Below are 21,142 nucleotides of genomic sequence, written 5' to 3'. Positions count from 1 at the left end.
GAAGTGAAGAAAGGAAGGACCAAGGAAAAGCAGACTATGACTACATAAATGGCAGCTGTTGGTAGCCAGTGTGGGAGGGATGTTTTGAAGGGAAACCAAAGACAAACTTCTCACACCTCCTGGAGAAACATTATGACACTCACCAAGCTGAATGTTCCTAGGTCATGGCTGCCAGGCACTGCAGTCTCTTGATGTCACAAAGGGCTGGTGGTTGACTTATCAAGTCCTATGGGCTTTGGGCTTTTGTCTTTGGCCTCCTAGGCAAGAGAAGACTTTGGGCTTTGGGCTCCTAGGCAAGAGACTTTTTGGCACTGGTTATCTATGTTCATAGAGTTTGATTTGCTGAAGCTCTTGGCCACTAACATTTCTGAATAGCTTTAGTTTTGCTGCAATCTTTATTCATCAAACACTGGATACATCCATCTTTGTTGTGTTTGTTTATTGCTCTGGAAGCTCATAAATTAGGCTGTAGCATTAAAGGGCATTTTCTTTCTTTCTTTCTTTCTTTCTTTCTTTCTTTCTTTCTTTCTTTCTTTCTTTCTTTCTTTCTTTCTTTCTTTCTTTCTTTCTTTCTTTCTTTCTTTCTTTCTTTCTTTCTTTCTTTCTTTCTTTCTTTCTTTCTTTCTTTCTTTCTTTCTTTCTTTCTTTCTTTCTTTCTTTCTTTCTTTCTTTCTTTCTTTCTTTCTTTCTTTCTTTGTAACCCTAGTTTGTTTCATCAGTTTTTTCATAGGGTTTGTTGCGGTGAGCCTCCTTTGTGTGAGTCAAACATGGCGTCTCAACAACCCGATGAGGTAAGTGGATTTTTGATTCTCCCAAGGTACCTTCCAGATGTGGGGTTGATGGGCTGCAACTCGGCCCAACCTATGGCAGGGCACAACAGTACCACAATATTTGTGTAGCTCCACAATGAGAACAGAGAGAGGCATAGTCAGTGCTTTTTGTGTAAAAAAAAAAAAAAAAAAAAAAGGTGCAGGAACTCACAACTTGTTAATCTTTTATTTATTTATTTATTTTTCTTTCTCATTCACAGCTTACTGAGTTCACCAGTGACACCAGCACCTCCCTTAGCCAGGTGGACGATCCCTTAAGGTAAAGCATTGTGCGTTTCCTGTCATCTTTAGTGGCTCAAAGCCAGAAACATGGGGCCCAACCCTATCCCCCCTGCCAGCCCATGGTGCACAGTGCTTCAGACAGAGCACATGCTGCATTCTATGGTGTGTGTGTGTGTGTGTACCAGACAGCCCAGGAGATAAGTCAAATGTTTTCCTACTTACTTCCCCATAGGCCACCTGCCCCCCAATGGGTTTCATCAAACCTATAGTAGCTATTCTGCTTGCATAAGTCCAAGGAGACTTCTGGATTGGTTCAGGGCAGGGAAAGGGGATTAGGATTAGGCGGTGAGTTGGTGCCCCTGCCCTGCCCCCAGCCCAGCCTACTGCCTGCCCCAAACTGCCCATGATTCTCCCCTGAACTGCCCCTGCCACCAACCTGCCTGTTCCAGCAGGAGATCTGGAAAGCACTGTTGTGTGTACTTGGCCTCTGGCTCTTTGCTTCGGCAGCCCCAAAGCTTGTGACTCTGATCTTCGCCACCTAAAGAGGTGTTGTAGATCTGAGCAGCCCGGAGCTGCGCTATGCTGCCCAGGAACGGGGTCAGGATCCGGCACAAGTGACGGATCCTGGCCCCACCCCCCACTCTCTTGCCACCTGCCTGCCTGCAGCCTGCCTTCCCTCTGCCCCAAAACTCCTCCTCCACACCCCCCAGACCCACACGCCAGCTGAGTTTGGCTGGCATGAACTTACCCATCGTCGGGGCAACAGAAGCTGGATGCAGCCCCTGCGGGCCGGCGCACATTCTTGCGCAGCCCAGCTGTCTCCACACATGCTTTATGGCACATTTACAACCCTCCTAGGCTGGCGCAAGGGACTTGTGCCGGCCAAGCGCACCATTTGGATTGCGCTCTAATTTGATTTGATTTTTTTGTCTGGGGGTGTTAAAAATTTTCCTGCTTGATGATGTCACTTCCAACCATGTCGTCACTTCAAGGTTAATATCTTCACCCAGTGGGTACTGACAGATTGTCATTCTAAAAGTGGGTCCTGATATGAAAGAGTTTGAGAACTACTGATCGAACCCCATGGAATCCAGGCCAAGGAGAGGAACAGCATTCCTCACTTCAGAGCCTTTTTGCAGGTCCAACAACTCTCACTATCCGGCAGTCCATTTTTGCTGAAATCTCTACCATCTCTGGTGACAAGGGAAGGCAATCCTGGGGTGCAAATTTTGAATCTGTGTCACTTGAAGTGCAGACCTGCTACACATGCTCAACATGCTACACTGAGCAGGATTCCTTGAGGGAATCCATGGAGGTGACGCAGATATGGTTAGCCCACATCAGTTTGTTACTAATTGTGTGTGTTTTTTCTTCTCCATCTGTCTCCTTCTCCCAGAAACCTGGGATATTCTGACGGGGAGGAAGTGAGGCTGATGTGGGATTTGGCCACTCTCCAGAATCAGATGATCAGCCCAAACCATCTGATCCGGGCACAGGCTCTGGAGAAGTGTGCAGATCTGCTGGGAGAGATCCAGAGATGAGTCACTGAGGGGAGTAGTTTGGACAAACCTTGTTTTGAACACCAAAGGCTGCCCCTTCCAGGATTGCTGTGCAAGCCAGCTACATGCAATCAATATTCATTTCTGAAGCACTTCAGAGTATTCAATCTGCTTCGCAGATTATATTACTCATCCTTTCAACAACCCTGCAGGGTAGGCCAGTCGTAGAACTAAAACATCCCTGACAAAGGGCCAACCAGCTTCTGCGTAAAGATCTCCAATGATGAAGAGCCTACTACCTTCTGAGACATAGTGTTCTACTGCACAATTCTTTGGACCATGAGGAAGTTCTTCCTAATGTTTAATCGAAATCCCCTTTGTAGTCCAAGCCCACTTGTCCCGGTACCATCCTCCAGAGAAACTGGGAACAAGGCTGCTCCATCTTCCATGCAACAGCCCCTTAGATATTGACAGATAGTTCCCAAATCACCCGGTAAACATCTCTTCTCTAAAGTCCTTCATGCTAATCCCTTTCAACCTGTCCACATAGGATGCAGTCTCTGGATTCCTCACCCATCCTAGACTCCCTCCTCTGGACCTGCTCCAGTCTTCCAGTAAGAACCTTGCCATAGGTTTCATCATTATGTCATGGCCCAGGAGAGATTTGAATGGGGTTTTCCCAACCTACAGGCAAAACGAGGGAAAGTAGCTCCAATTCAACCAAAGAAAAAAGTGACAAGACCAAGACTGGGGTTCTATTTCATCACCTGATTGATTGATTTAGCGTAAGGCATATAATACATGGACATATATATCAGTTAGACTAGATCAAATGTCAGTGTCCAGTTCATGCAGCCATTCAAAGACAGAGTGACCTTCAAAGGAAAAGTCAGACCATGGGCCATTATACGCCCTCAGTTTGCAGCCAGACACAATGTGGTACATGGTTTGGTTGGAGAACCCACTGAGGGGTAGATACTAGCCCCCATTTAAACACCTGACAAACACCATGTAGGGTACGGATCACCTGATGCTTTAACCACACACAGTGTTCTTTGTTTTTATATTATTACTTTGTATTTATTACAGTATTTATATACAAGCATGCCCCCGTATCTGCGGGGGTTCCATTCCAGAACCTCCTACAGTTACCTGAAACTGTGGATGCTGGCAAACAGCTGCCCCCCACCCTCTGGAGGTGAGGGAAGCAGACCTCCCCGTCCGTGGCCTCTGCCGGGCTCAGGCTGAGCTTGGCAGCTCAAATAACATAACTTCCGGTTTCACGGAGAAACCAGAAGTGGCTTTTTAAAGCCTTATAAGGCATGAGGAGGTTTGGGGAAGCCCTCCGGGCGAAGCGGAGCTCCCCTCGCCTCCGGAGGGGGCAAACGCCCAGGAGGTCCTGCGGACTCAATCCACGGATAACTGAATCTGTGGATATGGGATCCGTGCATACTGGGTTCCCCGGGTTCCTATGCCTTTCTCATAGACTCCTGTTGTTCTCATGATGCATTTTTGTCATTTGCCGCTTGTAATATTGCACTGTTCTGATTGTTTTATTGAATCTTTGGGAATTTCAGCCAGAAGCCATCATAGGTGTTTGATAAATAGTCAGTGTGCCTGGGTTGTGAGATGTAAAGATGCAAAGTATCCCTGCATTAGGACGTCTCCTTCCTGCCATCAGGGTGAGCTGCTTATCCCAGCATTGGCTAATCCTCATTTCTCTCCAGCCTTCCGTAGAGTTGCCTTTGCTTCCCCGCCTGGTCACGATCCTCTGTCTCTGCTCGTTGGATACAGATGCCAGGTGCGATGAGAATGCGGTAGAGGTTCTCTGGGAGCTGCTGCCCATCCTGCGCCATCGGGCGGGTAAGTCTGAAAGGAGCTTGAGCTGTTGCCTGCAAAGGTCGCTGAACCTTTTGCCAAGTCGAACAGAATACATCCAGGGACAGATAGATTGTTTGTGTTTGTTGGGCGGGTCACAAGCACTACCTTAACTCCAGAGCCCAGGTCAGCCAGGGGGATAGACTTGGGCTGCTGTTGTGCTTTGGCCTCTGTGGCTGAGGTTTGCTGAGTAGGTAGACCTGGGCTCTCCACCCAGACTTGGAGCCCAGGTCTACCGGCCTCCCTGGATGAGGTTAGCTGAGTGGATAGACCTGAGCTTCTGCCTGGACTTGGAACCCAAATCTACTGGCCTACATGGATGAGGTTTGCTGAGCAGGTAGACCTGGGCTCCCACCCAGACTTGGAGCCCAGATCTACCTGCTGGGTAGACCTGTGTTCTTGGCTGTGCTTGGGCTGCTTCCCGTGGACAATTTGAGGCTTGCCATGGATCCTTGTTCCCCCCTTGAATCTGCCCCGGAATGCATCACATTTGAAGACTGCCAGTTGAAAGCCTTTTCGTTGTCTGGCCCCTTGGCAGACAGCTAATGAAGGCTGGCAGCTTTCTTTTTCAGGCAGCATCTCTCTCTCTTTTCTAGGTGTAGAATCAGTTGCAAGGGGAGCTGGAAGAAACCCAGGGGCCTCCCTCTTGCCCTCCATGCAGTAGCCCTTGCTGCAGCGTTGGAGCATCCAGTGCTCAGTGTGGGTTGCTCCTACTCTGTTGGCTGCCTTGAGCTGAGGGCACTTGGAGTCTAGACAGCATGAGGGTGTTCAAATGGCGCATGGAGGAATTTTCCCAGGGATGACTAAGTTTCTTTTGGGCCCCTTCCCAAAGAGGATGGGCGAAACAGAGTGAGGGGAGGGTGGCGACGGGAGCAGGCAGAATGGGGGCAGGGAGGGGGTGAAACAGGGTGGGAGGAGAGTGGTAGCAGCCAGAATAGTCTTTGGAGCCTGGGTCTACCAGGCTTCCCCATGTGGAGAAAATGTAGAAAATCATTGCAGAAAGTTAGCAACATTGTCTTTAGGCTCCCAGGAGCATGGGAAATGTCCTGCCTGCAGAAAATGTACTTCTGCAGTAGCTGTAATCGCACCGCTGTGTCCCTGAGCTCTTATACACTCCTTCCTGGAAAGTGGATCCACAAACTAAAGAGCTACTGCAGCAGGCCGGTTGCCTCCTGGATTTGACCCCAGGAGTGTTAAGGAGTGTCATGTATGCATTCCCTGGCCCGGTGCATATGGCTTGCAGCAGCCAATGCCGCAGCAACCCCAGCATCCCAAGTCCAGGTGAGAAATTTCTGTGGCCCCTCCTTTGGCTGCTGGGCCCCCTTTTTCACTCTGTGCCTGGGTACAAATTACCCCCTCTCATGGGCACTGTTGCCTTGACAGGCACCCGCTAGTCATCGCCACGGGACTGCCTCCTCCTCCCTGCCACCCTCTTGCAGTGGATGCAGTGGCTGTCCTAACTCTGTCGCTGTTTCACCATGTTCCTCCGAGCTTCACCAAGATCTTTCCAGACTAGAGGACCACATATTTTGGCAGTCAATAGCAAGCAAGCTTAAGCTGATTTAATGGAGGGTCAAGCAACTGTTCAATACGGGATTCTCTGATCTCATTCCGATGGAGGCCAGGGAGGAGTTGCAATGAAGGGGCATCCGTTGTATGGTAGGATGAGTCAAAGCTGTTTCTTTCCCTTGCAGACATGCTGATTAATTCCTCCTTGAACCAAGACTCTATCAAGAATGCACTCTGCATCCTGAATGCAACTGATGTAGCACTACCAACCATCTTCAAGAACAACAGCTGCATCCTGGTCAGAGTAAGTTAGCCACACAAGGGACAGAGTACTCCTGACCCCATATGAGAGTGAGTGACAGCACAATCCTATCCTTGGGCTGCTCTGGTGGAACTTGTGTTCCAGCAGCACAACCTGACTTATTACATTGTGAAATACAACACTTGAGCACACTGCTGGGTGGCTGCCAGAAACAGTTAGTGGTGCTGACCAGGCAGCAGTGGGTTTCCTATATCCCCCAACAACAGGTCAGCGGGAGGGCAGGTGTGTGCACGGAAGGGGAGGACTGGGGCATTCCGTGGGAGGGACTGGGGCAGGAGGGGGTGGATCCAGCAGCAATGGTGCATGCTGAATCTAATCCCCCCTTTCAGAAACCTCCCTGCCCCTTTTCCCACCTTGGACATACACCACCAACACAGGTGGTGTATGTCCAAAGAGACCCATCGCTAGCCCCAGGGCTTATGTGGGGTTAGTTAAAAAAATGCGTTTTACTTGCCTCCCATAAGAAGATAAGAACAGCCCCACTGAATCAGGCCATAGGCCCATCTAGCGCAGCTTCCTGCAGTGGCGTAGCTAATGAATGTGTAGCCCAGTGCGGAGCTCAAAATGATGCCCTGGAAGTGATTTCACAGCAGGAAGTGATATCAAGCCCAGGCTTTTTTAAAAGTGCAAATTGGGGGGAAACTTGCCTCCTTCCCCAAGGAGCTCATCACCCACTTGATCTGCCATCTCCCCCCAGCCAGTGGCATAGCTAAGGCATCTGTCTGCTACCTGGAATCAAAGATTTTGTGGCCACCCCCATGACAAAATCAAACTTTATTAAGTAAATACATAAAAAGTTTGCCCCTTATTGGTTCAAGACACTGTGCTGGGGTGATGAGGGACGGTTGTTCTCCCCCTGCTAAATAGAAGAAGAGCACCACTTGAAAAAGTGTCTCTTTACCAGTTAGCAGGAGTAGCTGTATTATGATACATGGAAATGAGAGCTGACTCATATTCACATCTTACTGGTTCTCTGCTGTATCATAAGAACATCTCATTGGCTCTCAGAAAAATCAGTCTCATAAGTCAGCTTTGAGTTAAAGTCGGTTTTTGTTCTTTAAGGCAGTTGTATTTTCGTTTTCTGGTTAATTGGCCATAACTTTTGATAAAATACAGTTATTCTAATGTGGTTTGTTTCATTGAATTCTGCATTAAATAACCTTTCTAATGATATATAACGTGATGGTATTATTCGTATATACCAAGATTTGCTCAATTTTGGCCACTAGTGTCAAGCTCAGCTTGTTGCCCCCCTAAAGCTTGTTGCCCGGTGTGACTGCTACCCCCTGCACTGCTACCCCACTGGCTTCCTGTATGTCACAGTGGCCCACCAAATGTCTCAGGGAGCACACAAGACAACAAGAGACCTGCATCCCGGTGCCATCCCTTGCATATGGTGTTCTAAGGTAACCCACTTCTAAAATCAGGAGGTTGCACATACACTTCATGGCTTGTAACCCGTGATGGACTTTTCCTCCAGAAATTTGTCCAATCTCCTTTTAAAGGCACCTAGGCCAGATGCCATCACCACATCCCATTTGTCTTCAGGTAGTCCCCACCTACCATAGGATGCAGTGAGCTCCTTTGAGGTGCACCTGCATTGCTGCTGCTGGTGGGTGAAAGGATTGGGGCCTGAGTGTGTGTGTATATGGGGGACATCTAATTCATTCCTAATTCATTCCTCCCTTTGACTCACCATTCATTTTTTTGGCTTTCTGCCCCTTTGTTTCTTGTGTCTGGCTCTATAGTTTCTGTCTATTAACCTTTCCACCCCTCCCTGGCTATGCAACATTTTACTAGTAATAATTTAGACCCGTCTCTTGGTCCAAAGGAAAACATATGAGAAAAGCAAGGAGGAAAGGGTGTGAAGCCTTCCATGGTCTGAGGCCTCACTGCGTCCTAAACTTCAGGGTTCTTCCAACCTGGAAAGGAAGAGGAATGGGGCTGAAAGACTGGGGGAAAATGTAGGTGCTTGGAGGTTAAGCCAGTAGTTCTCAACCATTTTAGCCCCATGACCCACCTTCAGCATGGAGCTCAGCAACCCAGATGTTTTGGCGTTGGCGTAATGATGCCATCACATCGCTGCCCAAACATCTGGGTTGCGGAGCTTTTGCATTTTTTTAAACACAAAAAGCTCACCTGTGGAACATGTTTTTGTCAGCAAGAACACAATGCATCTCAGCCCAGAGGGGGCCAAGCATTCTGCTTTCCGTTCTACAGCCCACTCTGGTCCTTGTCGCGTTGTGTTCTTGCTCATGAAAACATGTTCAATGAGAAAAACACACTCCAGAAGGTGTGCTTTACAAGTAATAAAAAAAAAAACCCGCAACAGCTCAGCAAGCTCAGGCCATGTTATGCAACCTGCCAAAAATCAGTTTGTGACCCACTTGTCAATGTGACCCACAGTTTGAGAGCCACAGTTTGAGAGCCAGGCGCAAAACACAAGATGTTCAATTGTAGAATGTGTATTATTGCTAACATGGCATGGAAGTGAAGGCAAATAACCTTAACTAACCATTTCCATGCTTTTCTTGGTGCACATAAGCACCTTCATTGTTGGCTTAAACCAGTAGTGCGCAATCTTTAGGAGCCTGCAGACCACTGAGGCAAAAATTAGAATTGTCGTGGACAATGTGGAACCCCCCCCTCGTTCCCACCTCACCCCCTACACACAAAAAATGCACAGACTATCGGAGAGAATGGACTGCCCACAACCACAGCCAACACTTCAGTGCTGGCTGTGGGCGGTCTGATCTCCACCCTCTATGGTGGTCCATGTGGAAATGCTCACTTGGCAACATGGAAGTGATTAAAGGCGTGTTTTTTTTCCTGAGACTGTGTGGACCACTTCTCAGGGTCTCACGGACCACCTGTGGACCACAGGTTGGGAACCAGAGGTTTAAACCAAAGGTGGTGGTGTTTTATTTTCATCTTAATCATTGTTAAATATTTACAGTCACATGAAAGCGTAAGACCCAGTAGTTGAGAGACAGGTTGGAAATAAGAATAAGGGCCCAATCCTCTCCAACTTTCCAGTGCCGATGGAGGCAAAATGCAGCCCTGAGGTATGGGAACAAATGTTCCCTTATCTTGAGGTGGCTTCCTTGACTGCTTCCCCACTGCAGGATGCGGCACACACCCCTTTGGTATGCTGCATCAGCACTGGAAAGTTGGATAGGATTGGGCCTTAAGGCAAATTCATGGCTTCTGACAAATGCGACTCAAATGGAACCTTCTCAGTTGATGAAAAGGCTTTTGAACTGATTAACACAGTGGTCCCCAAAATGTGGTTTGGGACCCACTGGTGGGTCACGCCCTGATTTTTGGTGGGTAGCATGATGGAATTTTATAAATATAAAAAACGAATTTTATAAATTCGTTTATAAATTTTTTGGGGGGTAAGAGGTAAAAAAGTTCCCTGACCCCTGCTCTAGCACATCTGGTGAGCAGTCATTTAGGAGACACTTCAGTTTTGCCTCATCCGAAAGCCCATTCATTTTGCCAAGAAGTGATGTAAGTGTGGCAGGATCTAGTGTGCCGAGGACAATAAAAAAGAATGTGTATGATTGATTCAACATTTCCCAAATTACAAGGGCAGAGGTGTTCTTTATAGGGTATTTGCCTATATCTGCCTTCTGTGACCTTGGATGGAAACACATTGAATCTTGCCAAGGAGATTGCATGACGTTCAGAAGGGTTGATCAGAATACTCAGATAAGGAGTCATTTGCCCATACTTTAGCGGGATAAAGAAATTAAGAGGGGAGCAAATTCTAGAAGCAAGTTCAAGAGGTTTTGTGCCTCAATGTCTAGCATTCTTTGCTTCACGCTTTGATAAACTCCAGGGAATGGATAGAAACTTAAAAAATTCAAACCAATGGATTCGATTTTTGATTTAATTGGGCTCTACCATTTAGAAGAACTCAGATAGCATTCTGGATAGGAGACTGCCTGCTTTCACGTTATAATGGAATTGGAGCCAATAGCGTATGGTTAAAAGCCATGCTCTTGATACTAAGAGCGATTGTCCGGTCTCCAAACATAATGCAGAGTATGGTATAGATTTAGGTAAACCCAGGATAGCCCTCAAAAATTTAGCTTGGATACTCTCAAGGGTGTGATTTATAGCACTAATCCAGATAGGGCACCCGTACAGGAGCTGTGCCGATACCTTGGCATTAAATACCTTGAGAGCAGCTGGTATATAACGATTGCCCTGACTAAAAAAGAACCGATTGGTGCTCTGCAAAGTGACACGGGCCAAGTTGGTAAGCAATTTTTGATGAGTACCCCAGCAAAGATTGTAGTGGAAGTGAATTCCAAGATATTGAAAGCTTTTGACCTGTTCCAGTTTCTCCCCTCCAACAGACCAAGTGCCTGGGCTCCATGATTTTGAAAAGACCATAACTTTGGTTTTCTGAGAGTTCAATTCGAGTTTGTTGCACTTCAGATAGTCAGAAGTTCTATTTAAAAGTCGCTTAAGTCCACTAGGTGTACAGGAAACTAGCACTGCATCATCTGCATAAAGCAATGCTGGAATATGCATTGAACCTAGTTTGGAAAAATGTCCATCTATCCGAAGCAAAAAGGGGGTAAAATCGTGTAGAAAAAGATGCAAAAGAGTGGGTGCTAAAATGCACCCCTGTTTCACTCCCCTTTTGACCTGAATTTGGGGGGTCAATTTCCCCAGATGTCAATTTAATTTGGCAGGTGGTGCCTGTATAAAGTTTCTGAATAAGAGATAGAAGTCCAGGGTCTATATAGAGTTGAACTAGTTTGTCCCATAGCAGCGATCTATTAACAGAGTCAAAGGCTCCTTTAAGATCCAGAAAAGCAACATATAAGTTTTGATTTTTTAAGCCTTGTGTACCTGTCAGTCAAATGAGCTAAAACAGCACAGTGATCAATTGGTGAAGATCCTTTTCCAAATCCTATCTGATCCCACCCTGGAAGGCCCAGATCTTCCATCCAGGATAGCAGCTTGTTTAAAAGATGTTTTGCATCAAGTTTTGCCCCCACTGCTAAAAGGCTTATAGGTCTAAAATGGGAGGGATCAGGATGGTCGCCTTTTTTGTAAATAGGCACTATAGTAGCATTTGTCCATTCAGCTGGTATTATACCTGTTTGGTCCACCACTGTGAATAATGAGGATAGAATAGGGGCCCACCATTCGGGGTCCACTTTCAGGATCTCTGACAATACCAAATCTGGCCCAGGAGCTTTCCCTTGTTTACTTTGAGAGACTAGCTCTCTCATTTCTTCAGGGGATACAGGAGGCCATGGGGTGGTTGCTGAAGGATTTAAAGTCAAAGATGCTAAGCCACTTTCACCCTCTTGGCAATATAAGGTGGAGAACAAGCGGCACCACTCGTGTGGGAGATGACCATCTGAGAGCGAGGTGCAGTTTTCTGAGCAGAATTGGTGATTATACCCCAAAATGGCTTAGAATTTTTATGTTCTATGGCGGCTAGTAGTTTATACCACAAGCGGGAAGCATCATTATGTGGCTTTTCTTGGATCAGTTGTTGCAGCTGCTTCTTTAGAATAAAATATGTATCGGGAATTTGAATATCCCCTGAATAGCGGTACTGCTGGTAAACGGATCTAATCTGATTTTGGAGATCCATACAATCCCTATGAAACCAAGGGGATATTGTTTGGGATCCCTCCCCTGTAGCACCTTTAGCAGAGGGTATACTAGTGTAGGAGACTAAAGTGGATGAAACCCTAGAGATTAATAACTCATATATCTGAATTAGTTCTATCGGATCTGACTCGTTTAAAAGTTGGATTCTATAGCTCTTGTACGGCTCCGTGTAGAGCAGTTTGCTCATTTTCTGATTAATTGTAGTATTCCACATGATTTTAGGCCTAATTTCATATTCATTTTCAAGCTCTACATCAGGGGTAGAGTACTGGAAAGAACCTCAATCTAGCTTGAGTATGAAAGGAAAATGGTCACTCATTCCTAGATCATCAAGCAAAAAATCAATAACATTGACCTTGAGGTGAAGTGTGGAACCAAGAAATAATCTATAACACTGGAACCAATGGCTGAAGCAGAAGTGAATTCACTTGAATTGGGGAAATCTACAAGGCCATTTAACCATATTGTATTAAAATTGAGACAGAATCTGGCCAAATAGAGGCCAGCTGCATTCGTTTTATTATCTTTGGAAAATCTCTCTAAAGAAAATAAATCAAGGAGAGATGAATCAGGATCTAAGTTTGCGGCAGTACTGAGCAACGGCTCTGAATTTCCAAGCCTGGCGTTGAAATCCCCACCAATAAGCCAACGGCATGAAGGAAATTCCATGTCTAACTCCTTGACAATTTTAGAGAAGGTGCTCCAATTCTGGGATAATAATTGGCTGTTCAAGCCAGGAGGAAGATAAACCTTTCCAATTATTAATTGGAGATGGTTAAGAATAAGCTTGACTGCATGACATAATTTGCTAGTTGTCTTGGTGACCACCAGTTCTGAATTGAGCTGGGAAGAGACAAAAATTGTCATCTCCACTTGCAAACGCCCCTTGGAGCTTATTCTATAAGCTGGAATGTTGTAGGAATTAAAACCTTGAAGGTGTAAAGGAATTTGAGACCAGGTTTCCTGCAAAAGGATTACGTGAAAATCACATAAATATCTCTGGAAAGTCTCATGGTTAACCTTGCTACGCCATCCCGCAGTATTCCAAGAAAGAAGTTTTAAATATGTCCTTGATGTGAGATCATGTATTGCAGATGTAAGTCAATCTCCCATCAGATTGACTTACATCTGCAATACCTATTCAAAAATCAAATAGCTGCTAATTGAGCTGCAAAGAGCTCAGCTTCTGCAGTCTGCAAGGTAGCTGCTAACTCTTTTTTTCTGGGCATTATTGCTTGTAAATAAATACATTTTTTTTTCTAGATGGCCTTTCATTTAAAGTCTGTTAAAGCTAGGTGGGTCCCAATAGAGTGTTGTATTAAGAAGTGGGTCATGGTGCTGAAATGTTTGGGAAACTTCTGGATTTGATCATTGTTGTACATTGGACTGTTTATGTTTTACGTTCGGTTGTATGTTCTGAACTTGTAAGCTGCTTTGGACATTTTCTTTCACTAAAAGCCCAAGACCATTTTCCATGGAAAAGTGGAGTATAAATAGTTGAATAAACCAAGCAAGATTTGACGCTCAGAGATGTTGCATTGTTTCAGGTCTTTGGTGCATTCCTGACTCCTGAAGAACTCTTGGAAGCCGTGGCCTTCCTATCCGGAGCTGCCCAGAACTCCTTTGAGGTGTTTGATATATATTGCTTGCTCCGTCAACTCCTCAAGCAGTTTGGCAGCAAGGTAGTGAAGGTAAGGAACTGCAAAGATATTATTATTATAGAAATGTATACCCCACCTTTCCCATGCTGAAGCAATTACCCAAGAGGACTTACAAAGCTCCATAATAAAATACAAAGTATCATAACAGGTCAGAAGGAAAAACATCCAACAAAGCATTAAAAACATGTTAACAGTAAGCAGTGAAACACAAAACGAAGAAACAAAGTAAGACCTGACACATATTATTGAGCCGTTGGGAGAACAAATAAATCCAGAGAGACAGTCTGGATAGCAAAGAAGGATCTTGGTTTTGAACTGGATCTCTTGGAGTTGTAAATCAATCCCATGCCATTGGGATCCTTGCGCCAGATCCTTAGCATGTTTTGAAGGATATATTTTTGAGCATATCATGCCAGTACTAACCAAAGGACTTTGAAAGACTGTATGTCAGGTGAGTGGCCTTAGAGGTGAAAATATAAACCCCCCTCCCCCCCCAAGTTTAGGTCAGTGTTCCTGAATTCTAAGTACTGCAATAACCCCAAGTTTCAGCATGGAACAGATGTCAGGTACCAATCCTAATATATCTGTCATCTCCAAAAGATACGTATGTAAGAGAGGCAAACCATAAGATACTATGGGTTTGTGTGAAATCCATGGCTTAAATCAGTGGTTCTCAGACTTTTTTAGAACTGGGATCTGTTTTTTTAGAATGACAATCTGTCAGGGCTCACCAGAATTGATGTCATTGACCAGGAAGTAATGTCATGGCTGGAAGTGAGATCATCAGACAGGACAATTTAACACCCCTCGCATGACAAAGTCATATCAAATGAATTAAGGGTGCAATCCTAACCCACTTTCCAGCAGTGACATAAGGGCAATGCAGCTGCGAGGTAAGGGAACAAACATTGCCTTACTTTGAGGAGGCCTCAGTGATTACGACCCAACTGCAGGATGCAGCACATGCCCCGTTGGCAAAGCTGTGCCAGTGCTGGACAGTTGGTTAGGATTTGAGCCTAAATATATTAAAATGTTGCAATAAGTATAAGTTTAAAAAGTTATTTAAACGAAAGAAGAACCCTCCTAACACCCCCAAGCAATTGATGATCTGTTTCAAAAAAATTCCCCAAATATCCCAAAGGCTGCAATTCTGTCTGCGCTTACCCAGGAGTAAGCCCTATTGACTATCAATGTGAAAAGCATTTACATAGTATCCTGTTGAAAGTACAGATCCATAACATTTCCCTGAATGTTTCCCTAAATGCAGTCACATACTCTTCTCTCATAGGGAAGAGAGAGATGGAGAGGGAGTTTGGCGTGAAGGAGAGAGGACTGCTCTTCTTGTTCCTCTTCTCACTCCATCTCCTTCTTTGTTTTCAAATCCAGGCAGTGGGAGGAGAAAAAAGTTTAGTAAAGGTTTTTTAGCAATTGCCTTGGGCAGCAAATCGGTGGGCAGAACCCAACAAATGGAGTTGGGTCCCCCCCCCCACAGGGTGACCAGGTATCTCCTTTTTCCAGGACATATCCTCTTTTTAACCTCGTGTCCTGGAAAAGAACTTTAATGTCCTCCTTTTCCCTGTGAGTGGGCCCCTGCAGGCAGCACAGAACTGTCTTGTAATTAATGTTATATATAATAAATTATAAGTAATAGAGTTTTGAATTTAAGAAGTAATATTGTTTTATGATTTTGCCCTAAGTGTTTAAATTAACCACATGAAATCAATACATGAATGTTCATAGCTTTTATTGTGTCATGTCCTACATTTTTCTTGGAATTCCTACATTTGGGGTGCCTGATCCTCTTTTTGCTGTTATGACATCTTGTCACCCTCCCCCGTCCACCAGTCTGCTGCCAGAGGAATTCATCTCACCTGGCCTCATGAATGTTGCCCTGCCTAGGACGGCAACAGCCTCTGAGACATTTTGCTTCTGGGTACCTTAGCAGTGGCCCTTTGCTTTCCTGACAGGTTGAGACATTGCTGGAACACTTCTTTGAAAAGTGTAAAACGGAAAGGAGGGGTGAAAGCAACATTCCATTCGTAGGTTTTGGCGTGCTTGCGAGTGAGAACGTGGTCCAAGTGGTGAACTTTCTCCTCCAGCATCCTTTCAGGTATCTATTTATTTAAAGCATTTCTCCCTCACTGTTAGTATTTATAAAAAGCCACCCAAAGCAGCTATAGGGGATTTCAGCTTGTACTGCCTTGGATGGCCCATTGGGGATCTATGGGGCTTACAGTAGTGCCTAAGGGCCCAATCCTATCCAACTTTCCAGCACTGGTGTAGCCACAATGCAGCCCCAAGGTAAGGGAACAAATGTTCCCATACCTTGAGGAGGCCTTTGTGACTGCCTCCCCACCACAGCATGCAGCGCATGCCCTGTTTGCACGGCTGCACCAGTACTGGAAAGTTGGATAGGATTGGGCCCTAAGTATCATGTCTCTGCACCCAGGACAAACTTAAAGCAGGGTTCCCCACCACCCTCTCTGCCTGCCTACCAGAATGAAGAATACTCTCTGTTCTGGAGCATCTCTATGGGTGTCCGGTCACATCTAGTTCATGGTTTAGTTTCCTAATATTTCAAACTTGATTTGTATTAGGAGCCAGAAATTGTAGCCTTGTATGCACATAGACCAGCGTTTCTCAATGGTCATCCCACACTGTACCACTTTGCATGATCCACCTATTGGAAGTACCAGCAGAAGTGATTGCCAGTTACTTCTGGGTTGAGAGGCCAGATGCCACATGACAAACACCAATCAGGAAGATGCTCAGGGTGAACAGGAGGGCTTTTTAGAGTAGGTGAAAAGCCTGCTGCTCACTGAGCCAAGCCTCCTACTGAAGTTGGTCACATCAGTTCATTTGTCTTGCTGCCAGAAGCAGATGCCTGGGGGTCCCACAAGTACATAAGAACATAAGAACATAAGAACAGCCCCACTGGATCAGGCCATAGGCCCATCTAGTCCAGCTTCCTGTATCTCACAGCGGCCCACCAAATGCCCCAGGGAGCACACCAGATAACAAGAGACCTCATCCTGGTGCCCTCCCCTACATCTGGCATTCTGACTTAACCCATTCCTAAAATCAGGAGGTTGCGCATACACATCATGGCTTGTACCCCATAATGGATTTTTCCTCCAGAAACTCGTCCAATCCCCTTTTAAAGGCGTCTAGGCTAGACGCCAGCACCACATCCTGTGGCAAGGAGTTCCACAGACTGACCACGCGCTGAGTAAAGAAATATTTTCTTTTGTCTGTCCTAACCCGCCCAACACTCAATTTTAGTGGATGTCCCCTGGTTCTGGTATTATGTGAGAGTGTAAAGAGCATCTCCCTATCCACTCTGTCCATCCCCTGCATAATTTTGTATGTCTCAATCATGTCCCCCCTCAAGCGTCTCTTTTCTAGGCTGAAGAGGCCCAAACGCCGTAGCCTTTCCTCATAAGGAAGGTGCCCCAGCCCCGTAATCATCTTAGTCGCTCTCTTTTGCACCTTTTCCATTTCCACTATGTCTTTTTTGAGATGCGGCGACCAGAACAGGACACAATACTCCAGGTGTGGCCTTACCATAGATTTGTACAACGGCATTATAATACTAACCGTTTTGTTCTCAATACCCTTCCTAATGATCCCAAGCATAGAATTGGCCTTCTTCACTGCCGCCGCACATTGGGTCGACACTTTCATCGACCTGTCCACCACCACCCCAAGATCTCTCTCCTGATCTGTCACAGACAGCTCAGAACCCATCAGCCTATATCTAAAGTTTTGATTTTTTGCCCCAATGTGCATGACTTTACACTTACTGACATTGAAGCGCATCTGCCATTTTGCTGCCCATTCTGCCAGTCTGGAGAGATCCTTCTGGAGCTCCTCACAATCACTTCTGGTCTTTACCACTCGGAAAAGTTTGGTGTCATCTGCAAACTTAGCCACTTCACTGCTCAACCCTGTCTCCAGGTCATTTATGAAGAGGTTGAAAAGCACCGGTCCCAGGACAGATCCTTGGGGCACACCGCTTTTCACCTCTCTCCACTGTGAAAATTGCCCATTGACACCCACTCTCTGCTTCCTGGCCTCCAACCAGTTCTCAATCCACGAGAGGACCTGTCCTCTAATTCCCTGACTGTGGAGTTTTTTCAGTAACCTTTGGTGAGGGACCGTGTCAAACGCCTTCTGAAAGTCCAGATATATAATGTCCACGGGTTCTCCCGCATCCACATGCCTGTTGACCTTTTCAAAGAATTCTATAAGGTTTGTGAGGCAAGACTTACCCTTACAGAAGCCATGCTGACTCTCCCTCAGCAAGGCCTGTTCGTCTATGTGTTTTGAGATCCTATCTTTGATGAGGCATTCCACCATCTTACCCGGTATAGATGTTAGGCTGACCGGCCTATAGTTTCCCGGGTCCCCCCTCTTTCCCTTTTTAAAAATAGGCGTGACATTTGCTATCCGCCAATCTTCTGGTACCGTGGCCGTTTTGAGGGACAAGTTGCATACCTTAGTCAAGAGATCTGCAACTTCATTCTTCAATTCCTTAATAACCCTTGGGTGGATGCCATCAGGGCCCGGTGACTTATTGATCTTTAATTTATCAATGAGGTCTGAAACATCTTCTCTTTTAACCTCTATCTGACTTAACTCCTCGGTTAGGAGGGGCCGTTCGGGCAGCGGTATCTGCCCGAGGTCTTCTGCCGTGAAGACAGATGCAAAGAACTCATTTAATTTCTCTGCCATCTCTAAGTCTCCTTTTATCTCCCCTTTCCCTCCCTCACCATCCAGAGGGCCAACCGCTTCTCTGGCGGGTTTCCTGCTTCTAACATATTTGAAGAAGCTTTTATTATTCCCCTTAATGTTGCTGGCCATGCGTTCCTCATAGTCTCGCTTGGCCTCCCCTTCTTACATTTACATTACCTTCTTACATTTCTTTTGCCACAGTTTATGTTCCTTTATATTCTCTTCATTAGGGCAAGACTTCCATTTACGGAAGGAAGCTTCCTTGCCCTTCACAGCCTCTCTAACTTGGCTGGTTAGCCATGCGGGCACTCTCCTGGATTTAGTGGAACCCTTCTTTCTTTGCGGTATACACCTCTGCTGGGCCTCTATTACTGTTGTTTTAAGCAGCCTCCATGCACTTTGGAGAGATTGGACTCTTTTTACCCTCCCTTTCAACCTCCTCCTAACCAGCCTCCTCATTTGAGGGAAGTCCGCCCGTCGGAAGTCAAGGGTTTTTGTTAGAGATTTGCCTGGTATTCTTCCCCCAACGTGCACGTCAAAACGGATCGCAGCATGATCACTGTTCCCCAATGGCTCAGTAACGTTTACATCTCTAACCAGGTCCTGCGTACCGCACAAAATTAAATCCAGAGTCACCTGTCCTCTGGTGGGCTCCGTGACTAGCTGATCTAAGCCACAGTCATTTAGCACGTCAAGAAATCCGGTTTCCTTATCGTGACCAGAACACAAATTGACCCAGTCAATACGAGGATAATTGAAGTCCCCCATGATTACAACCCTGTCCTTCCTTGTCACCTCCCTGATCTGTTTCCTCATTTCAAGGTCCCCATCAGATTTCTGGTCTGGAGGACGATAGCACACCCCCAGTATTACATCGCTGCTCAAGCCTGGTAATTTAACCCACAGAGATTCTACGGTGGAGTCGGACCCACCTTCAATCTCTACTTTGCTGGATTCTATCCCTTCCTTAACATAAAGGGCCACCCCACCTCCAACACGCCCCTGCCTGTCCCTCCTGTAGAGTTTATAGCCCGGGATTGCGGTATCCCACTGATTCTCCGCATTCCACCAGGTTTCCGTTATGCCCACTATGTCAATATTTTCCCTTGTCACCAGACATTCCAGTTCTCCCACCTTTGCTCGTAGACTTCGGGCATTCGCATAAAAGCATTTATACACGGAATGCCCTAGGATGGGCTGCTTATTTGCTCCTTTGTCCCCACATCCTCTCATTGTGCCAAACCGTCTATCACATCCCATCTCCCTACCTTTCCCAATTTCTTCTCCTACCCTGCCTTTGTCTTGTTGTTCTCTAACCTCCCCATCCCGAACCGGATGCCCCTCAGCTCCTGTCGGCCTTCCCCCAGGGATCAGTTTAAAAGCTGCTCTGCCACCTTTTTAATGTTGTGCACCAGCAGTCTGGTTCCATTCTGGTTCAAATGGAGCCCGTCCCTCTTGTACAGGCCCCGCTTGTCCCAAAACGTTCCCCAGTGCCTAACAAATCTAAACCCCTCCTCCCTACACCACCGTCTCATCCACGCATTGAGACCCCTGATCTCCGCTTGCCTAGCTGGCCCTGCGCGTGGAACAGGTAGCACTTCAGAGAACGCTACCTTTGAGGTCCTGGCTTTCAGCTTCCTGCCTAAAAGCCTAAATTTGGCCTCCAGGACCTCCCAGCTACACTTGCCCACGTCGTTGGTCCCAACATGCACCACAGCCGCTACCTCTCCCCCAGCACTGTCTACTAGCCTGTCTAGACGAGAAGTGATGTCCGCAACCTTCGCACCAGGCAGGCAAGTCACCATGCGGTCCTCACATCCGTCGCAAACCCCCCTCTCTATGTTTCTAATAATCGAATCCCCCACTACAAGAAGCCCCCGACCCCCCTCCCGCCGAGGAGTATCCCGAGTGCGCTCGGATACGGGCCCATCCCCTGGAGAAGGGGTCCCCCCTAGGGGATTGTTTCCCTCCTCTCCAGGATGACGTCCTCCAGTCCCGAGACTTCCCACCCGGGCAGCCGAGGAGCTGCACGCCTGAGGTTGGGACGAAGCCTGATCGTCCCCGGAAGTCTTCCCACGGTCCTCCTCTGGCTGCCTGCGCTTCTCCAGGTTGGCCACCAAGGCTTCAAGGGAGTGGACGCGTTCCCTGAGAGCCTGGAGCTCCTTGCACCGAGGACACACCCATGACTTATGCCCCAGAGGCATATAATCATACATGTGGCACTCGATGCAGAACACTGGATAGCCCCCACTCTGCTGCTGGCTGTCTGACTGCATAGCTTTTTTGTTGTTGTTGTTGTTTTATTTAGGGGTCCTTTTAAAAACCGTACACTGGATAGCAGCCCTTTTCTCTAGGGAAGAGGAAGGGCAGTGTATGGGGCCCTGGCCTCCTCGCCCTGCTGCTGAACTCGCCCAGATGCTAAACTCTTGTGCCTTACCTGGCACTTAGTTCCCAGAGGCACTGGGTTCCCAGAGGCCACACGCGTCTGCAGAGAGCCTCACGCGATGGCCTGCCTAGCTTTATACTCCTGGCTGGCTCCTCCCCCCTCCCTCCTTCCTGATTGAAAGGGGGGCTGGCCTTCCCAGGTGAGTTTACAAAAGCTCAGGAAGGCAAATGGCTGCCGATGGGCGTGACCTACTCTGCAGGCTCCTGAATGGACTGCCTGGATTAGCCTACTGGGGCTCTTAATGGGTTGGGAATTGGCCCTTCCTAGGTCCTTTCCCTCCTAGTTCTGTTCTCTTAGGCTGGACTGTTTTTGTAACCTCAAGCTAGTTTTTATTTGGGTTTGTTTAATTATTTATTGCTCTCTAGATCCTGTGTCCCAATTTACTGACCTGTTTA

This window comes from Tiliqua scincoides, chromosome 10 (genome assembly GCF_035046505.1).
Source record: "Tiliqua scincoides isolate rTilSci1 chromosome 10, rTilSci1.hap2, whole genome shotgun sequence".
Lineage (NCBI taxonomy): Eukaryota > Metazoa > Chordata > Lepidosauria > Squamata > Scincidae > Tiliqua > Tiliqua scincoides.
This window is presented reverse-complemented; position numbering follows the sequence as displayed.